The 7,974-nt window shown below is 36.0% G+C and overlaps 1 non-coding gene across 1 annotated transcript; it reads left to right on the top strand.

Moving 5' to 3' along the window:
• Trnar-acg (transfer RNA arginine (anticodon ACG)) lies at positions 1-73 on the top strand. Its single transcript has one exon. It is a non-coding gene; the product is annotated as a tRNA-Arg (tRNA).
• Positions 74-7,974: the final 7,901 nt, after the last annotated feature.

Raw genomic sequence — 7,974 nt, 5'->3', positions numbered from 1 at the left:
GGTCCTGTGGCGCAATGGATAACGCGTCTGACTACGGATCAGAAGATTCCAGGTTCGACTCCTGGCAGGATCGACAGATAGTTTTTTTCGTTCTTCAAATTTTTTTTATTTATTGAACAATTTTGGAATTTTATATCGGAGATGCAAAATGTTTACCTCTAATAGGGAATCCACCATTTTGTATTAAATGAAAATGTTGATTAGTTCTTCGATCTTTGCCTGCATAAATCTGTAGCAACAATACATGTTTGATTTGGTCTTCCTCAACTTCAGATAACTTTTTTCTAGGTCTTCCTAGAGATCGGCTATCAATTATTTCAAAATTATTTGTCAATTAAAAAAGTGTGATATAAAATTCTTTAAATGTACATCTGTTATTTATTTATTTATTAAACAAAATGTCTCTTCAAAAAAACTCTCAAAGAAAAACTCGTTTTTTTCTGAAACTTAGTGGATAAAGTACCAAAAATTTCATTGAAAAAACAAATTTGTATCAAATTTATATTTTTAAAAGTCTGTGGGGGTTACATTTTTCATTGTAACTTTTTATGAAAATATTCATGGACTCAATTTTTATGATCAAGTGGTAAATAGGGGGTCCCCTTGACGTGATCTTGCTTAGTGCACAAACTTCTATTACGAATTCATAAATTTGTGTGAATGTTAATATGTACATTGGTACATATTTATATATATTTTATTATGCTAATGTTGTTATTTGTATGTACATATGTGCAAATGTATGATTGTTTTTATGCAACTTTTCTAAAGTGTCAGTCGAATAGTTAATCTGTCCGTGGCTAGTGGCTTTTCGCAGCCTAATGATAAATGGCACCGCGAAATTAGGTTTTACTATGTCTCCAAACTATTTATGTGTTTTTGCTGCTATTGCAAGTAGCAATTGTTGCAATTAGCCCACGGCTACGCACAGAAATTGTGATTGATGATTTCGAATTGACATGGAAAAGTCAGCGAACAAGCTATGTAACATGCAAATGCCTATTGAACATACATACTTACACACATACAAATGCATATTTAAGCCTTTAATCATAAAAATGCGCAAACATGCTTCGAAAAGGCAATATTGATTATTCTCATAATAAAATAATAAAAATGTGTGCGTTAATAGCAAGCAAGGCAGCCGCCCATTAACCCGCCAACCGCCATAAGCGCGCCCCTAATCTCTTAAGAAAATTCTATACATACACATACATATGTATATGTACATGTAAATATGTATAGACAATCGTTGGTGAGAAATAAATTGATTGGATTAGCTCTATTTAAGCATTAAAATACAAAAACAAATTTATATACACATACACACACATTCATACAATACATAAGCACTTGAGCTCACTTCAAATATAGGTCAAATGTAGTGGGCAGACAAAGGTGGATTTTAAATGGTTGTATGGAAGTATGTTTGTAAATATGTGTGTGTAAATATATATATATATACATATGTATGTTTTAGTTATGTACAAACATATATATATACGTACCTCAGTGTGTCAATTAAACAGTTGCGCACAATACAAAATTGATAAATCGTTCACTGAGCAGTCGCCGTGTTGTTTGTGTTGTTGTAGTAGCAAAATGCTTGCGATTTAAGTGAAAAATACGATTTGAAACATTAATCATCATTTTGCTAACACAATTTTTCCAGATAGTTTAATTGAGGCGGCGCTTTTCGTCAAAGCTCACTCGGTGGCCACCGCGTTCGGCAGTTATTCGTTTGTAATTCGGTGTTGGATGCCATAAAAGTAGCATTAATAGAACAATGAATGAGCTTAAAGAATTATTAATCGAAAGAAAATTTAAAATTTATTGCAAGCAATATTTATAAGAAGATAACGATGATGGCTGGAGTAATTTAGAACCAGGTCATGGTGCATATCTTTAGCTTCTTCTACAATGATCCACTAGTCCCTATCTAAGTATTTTTTACATTGATCACCCAAATTCGGAATATTGCTTCCACAATCCCTTACTCCATTAAAAACAGGGCAAGTGATTCGAGTTTATGCTTATATCATATTTAGTCTGGACATCCTCGGGCGTGCAGTTTTTATATAAAGTCTTGGCGCCATAAAGCTAAGTTGTCTTCGCTGTTGTCGATTATTGCCCGACTATATGGGCTGATCGAGCGATAGCATCTAGTAATCTCGTAGTTAGGCTAGGTTATCCTATTAGTGTGGCTTTAGACTTGGAAAATTCACCCAGATTTTCACAAAACGTCAAATTTCGGAGAAGACCCTCGACAAGCAGATCGACACCCAACACCTTTCTGCTGATTTCAAAGTCATTTTCGACAGCACTGACAGGAGCTGCATATAGGATGCCATGTCTAAACTTGATATCCCTGCGAAACTGATACAGTTATGCAGATAAACCTTGAGCTTAGCCAAAATCGGTAGAGACTTCTCGGGTCGTTTGATGCCAGACGGGGGTTTAGACAATCTAATTCTCAATCGTACTTCAATATAATACTAGAAAAATTGCTACGGGCCACTATTCTGAACGACAGTGGCACCGTCTGCTCTAAAAGTGCAATGGTACTGGAGCACTCAGATAATATTGATATCGTAGGCCTTAATACGAGTAACACAGCCCAGCCTTTTCCAGGCTAGAAATAGGAGCGAAAGAGGTTGATCTTGTAGTGTACAAAGGCAAGAGAAAGTATCTGGAGACCACGCTCAACGATTCCTCGCGTCTTGGCAACTACGTCACTGTTGGCAGCTATAAATTTGAAAAAAAAAGTATACCTCGAAACCAGTATAAACTATACCAATCAGCCTGGAATCACAGAATAACTCTCGCTAAAAGGTGCTAATTTGGCAACGGTGGGCAATTATGGTTCGAGATGATAAACCACTTGCGACATATAAGAGCTCTTATCCGCAAGGTCTCTGTAGCTGTTTGCGTGAACAATGAATATCGAAGAAGATGGAACGACCTACTGTATGAGCTGTATGAGCAACATGGATATTAAAAACCCAACGAATATGCCGGTTAAGCCCACATAGAAATTAAAAATTTACTTTGATTCGGGACTTATGGGTGGAACACGGAAGATATTGCGGCCACGCATGCTATGGAAGGATAAAGTACACAGCGTTTTGGCTGCGCTTGGGATATACAACTGGCAACTCACAAAGGATAGGAGCAACTGGTGAAGTATCTCGGCCCAGATCGAATCACGAATGTAGTGCCAAAGGAGACAAAGTTGAATTGGTTAGTTTAATGACATCGATATGTTAAGCTTTCTTGTACATATGTGTATGTTAAGGATTATTATCACTAATAATGTGATCCTTCCTCGACTCTGATCATTATATAAAAAGATGGTAGTAGAAATGTATATTATGCGGCCGAGAAAATTGGCTTATATTTAGGTCTCTTTAACTTAAGCCAAATGAAGTACTTGCTTAAACAAACTGAAAGCCAAAAGCATATCGAAACTAGTATATGGCAATGGGGCTATGACCTTGGCTTGACCGACGGAACTCAGGGAAATTTTACCGATTTTTAATCTCATTAAGGCTTCAATATATTAGTTATGAAGTGAAATGACTCACATAGCAAGGAGTTCGGCTTGAGTTAAGTTACAACTTAATCAACCATCGGCAACTCTCCACAGCACCTTGACTGATGAGTACTGAAAAAGATCAACTTATGTGTGACAGTGTTTCTCAAATTAGGAAGACTGTTCTGGGCTTAAACGCAAATGCATTGACTTTTATAAGATAAACAAGCTGTAAAACTACATAAAAAAATATTCCATAGTTTTATTACTATAAATCAAAATATATCGTCAACAATAGACAATCTCATGTCGAATTGTCATTAGAAATATTAAATTAAGAATAATTTCACTTAAAAATATTTCCGATAATTTTGGGTACTTCCCGTTTCAAGAACTCACATTATCAAAAGTAACTAGTTTTTAGATTTATTACGAGTTTTGGTACCGTTATGTTTATATTGACCAAATTTGCAAATCTATTTATATATATATTTTTAATGTCATTCGCCTATTTATTTATATTTGCATACATTTACATATATATTCCCTCATTAACTATTTATATATGCCTATTTTATGGCGTCGGCCTTTGTTACTGAAATAGTTTTGGACAAATCCGTAACATTTCAATTGGTCACTGTTACTCTTCTCTCTTTGCAGCTACTTTTCGCAGCGGTTGGCCTTTTGTTGCCTTTATTGTTATGAACTTCACATAATTCAAACTACATACATACAAATGCATTAGCAGTGTGAATGAACTCCAAATTTCAAGTTCAAAGCCAAATTGTCTAAATTTAGGTAGACCACTTATAGCAATTGGCGATAAAGAAAATATCTTGAATAAAAAAAGTAATCAATAAATAATAAAACACAACAACATACTTCCAAGTCACGCCCTCCTCTAATATTTACTGATTTCAGAGTTGTGTAAAGTGCCCAGATTCCATTAATCAAATTTTTTATGCAGTAATTGTCTAAAAACACAAAATATATATGTACTTATATAATCGATATAAAAATACATAGATTTGGATACATATATATGTAAATATGTATTTATGTGTATATACAAAATGACTCCAGCATTTGTTGAGGGTTCAAATTTGGTTTGTTGTTATTAATTTTTTTGTTGCTGTTATTAATTATTAGCTTTTCGAAAATATTGCCAAGCTTACCGTTGTCGGACTTCCGACCCTTGCAGCGTCTGACGAAATTCCAAATTCTTTTATTTTTAATCGAAATTTAATTTTTTCGTTTATATTTTGATGTTTTTTTAATCCGATCGGGCATTTTTTGCTCAATCCGCTAAGGCGTCGTAGGCGTTTACCATTAATTCAGTCATATTTACAATCAATAGATTGATTCTGAGTACATACTTATATATGTATGTATGTATATTATATATATATTTTTTTAATTTTGGACCACTACATATGTATGTATGTGTATGCATATATAGAATGTTTGTGATGTTTCAATCCACAATTTCAGCGAGATTTTTTTGGCGTTGTTCTTAATTAATTGCTTCTTTTGTTAGAATTTTTTCGATCTTAAACTAGATTTTTGTTCTTTGTTCACGAATCAATTAATATTTGCATCAATATGTGGGTGAAGTTAGAGAATTCAAATATGCAAATTTGTATTTATAAATGCGTAGAAATAATAACATACTTTAAATATTTATACATAAAAAATCTTTCGTACTTCTCGTTAGAAAAAGCAAGCATTTAGAAGCAACGTGGGTATTTACTCAGTATTTTAAACATTAGCATCTACTAAATAGTAAATTTAAATTTTTTGACTTAAAATTAATTAATTTTAAAAAGAAGCTTGATACACTTTTTTAGTCCAGTCATTTAAGCTTAAATTAGGTAAGAATCTCGGAATTCGATATACCCATTTATATGTCTGTAAATACTTGTATATTGACACCCTAAAGTTGTCTCAAAACCTACATATGGTAGGTATACCCTACAGACATATAAATGGGTATATCGAATTCCGAGGTGAACTTACTATAATGACTGGACTATTAGTATTATTTTCACTTTATGTTTATGTAGAGACTACTTTATTTTAAAATCCAAAAGTACTGCCTCATGCGAACTTCAACGTTTTATAAATCTTAACCTCTAAGAAACTACAAAAATATGTAGAATTAAACAATTAATGCTTCCAAATATTATTATTATTCCTAATATTATTCCTAAGCAATTGTCAATAAAGAGCTTATAGAGGCTGAAAAATATTGTTGGATAATTTTTGATTTAAAATTAATTTTTCTGGCAGTGATTTTCATTTATGTTTTCCTTGGAATTTCGAAAAAGTTTTATTCAATCAATATCGTGTGAGATGAACACTACGATCTATCATAATAATATGTTTCATCTATTTGAGAGAAACTCTTTTCTCTTTTCTTATACTCAGAAGTGGCATAATCAACACAATCTGTAATAGGTACACTCCTAGTCTTCTTCGCGACAGAACGGTCGGTGCGGAGTGGGGTAGTGCACAGACATCGCGAAAGGCTAGTAGGGGTATCCCGCAAGATGGTGATTACTTAGAGTCTTGGTAGTTAACGACCTACTTCAAGGACTTGAGGAGTGGGGTAGTTGGGTGCTAGCCAGCGCTGAGGATGTTGTTCTTATGGTTAAAGGAAGATTCCTAAATCGTCTACGAGCTTACCGAAGGCCAATGCCATTTTACACATAGCATCGGTAGACATTGCAGGAATGTGTATTGCTGCGAATTGTGTGCTAAGACACTGATGCTAGGAGGGAAGTTGCAGGGAGAATTTCCGTAGGGAACTCTCCGCCAGTCGTATCAAGGTGGCCGAGGGAAGTGAGCATTCATTCCGACAACAAAGCGGCAATACTTGCGCTAAACTCGCTAACTGTGTGTTCTAAGGGAGAGTTAGCGCAAGTATTTGCTCTCACTAGATATAGCATCATCAGGCGCGTTTGAGCACGCCCCGACAATTGCAATGACGATGAGCTTTGGATCTCCAGTGGCCTCTTGCATTCTAGGGCTGGACCAATTGAGTTCAAGTGCAGTTGGCAGGCGCGTACCGAAAACCAACTTTAAAAGAGATTTTACTTTAAACCCTTCGCACAGATTATTAGATATGAACTCAGTAAAATCATTTGAACCGTTGAAAGTTCTGACATTTTAGACGGACTATGGACATAATTTATCTAGAGGTAATCAACTCTGGCCGATTTTCCCATGAATCCACCAAATATGGATAAATCCATACTTTATTTGGAGATTTATTTCTTAGAGGCTATCGATAAATAGGTTAGGTTAGGTTTGTCTGGTGGGCCAATGAGCCACGCATAAACCAGTTTTGGTCCCTTACGGTACCAGATGGAGTTCAGTTACTGGATCCAAGAGGAGTAGTCCTCCTTTAGAATGCCTACGCTTGACGCGAATTTCAACATACACCAAGGCCTCACTCTCGATACTTCTTACCGTGTATCATACCGTGAGGACCCCCAGATGCTTACAGCGAAGTCTTGTCAATGCGGGACAAGTATACAGGGGGTGCTTCATTGTTTCTCTGGTGTCTTGCTCTAGACAGTTGTCGGCTCACCATCAGACAGTGACCAGTTTGAATTCTGATCATGTTTCTACGGTCTCTTCTATCGATTGCCAAGAGGAATTTTGTGTACTTCCGGTCTACCTTTTTTCAATTGATTTTATCAGTTTTACACCCAGGTAGCTAGTTCCATCGGGGTTTGATTTTTCTAGACAATGCATGGGTTTCTCAATGCCGATCACGTCTTCGGCAGTTAGCCGTATACCTTTATTGGACATTTTGTACACTATTTCATTGCCCTCAATACCTTTGTGACCCGATACCCCCACTTCCAAAGACACTTCTGTCTATGTAGATGTTTACTCTGAAATTGCCAGCAGATGCCGTCTCCGCGGCTTTCGCAATAGCAAAGACCTCAGCTTGAAATATACTCCAGGTGTCTAGCAACTTAAAAGGTTGCCTTATGCCCACTTCTGGACACCCGCATAAATGTTTTGAGTGGTACGTGCCGCTAACATACTTTTACGCCAACCATCTTTTTCTATGTTTGCTTTGAACATTCTTTCCCAGTTGAAAAGTTGGATCTAGTAGTCGATACTCGCCAAACCGCTATTACCAACCGAATTATGCTCGAAGATTCTAAATGTAAATTCTGCTGTAGCCAGTAGTCGTCTCGCCGATTTTGACGCGCAATTTTCAGAGAAGAGCAGCCAAGATTAAACCTCTCGTTATGCACAGCGCAATGAGCCTTTTATCCTTTTCCAATGGCTTTCGGTAGGTGGATTTCCGTACGTCTGTCCACCATACTACTGCACCGTAGAGCAGAATTGATCTTACAATAGATGTATAGCACCATTGCATGAGAGAGGAAGAGAGCCCCTCTAAGCAAACTAAGAATTTTAAG

The sequence above is a fragment of the Bactrocera dorsalis genome, chromosome 5, assembly GCF_023373825.1.
Source record: "Bactrocera dorsalis isolate Fly_Bdor chromosome 5, ASM2337382v1, whole genome shotgun sequence".
In the NCBI taxonomy this organism is placed as follows: domain Eukaryota; kingdom Metazoa; phylum Arthropoda; class Insecta; order Diptera; family Tephritidae; genus Bactrocera; species Bactrocera dorsalis.
Note: the sequence above shows the minus strand (reverse complement) of the source record. Positions and strands in the feature narration are given on the sequence as shown.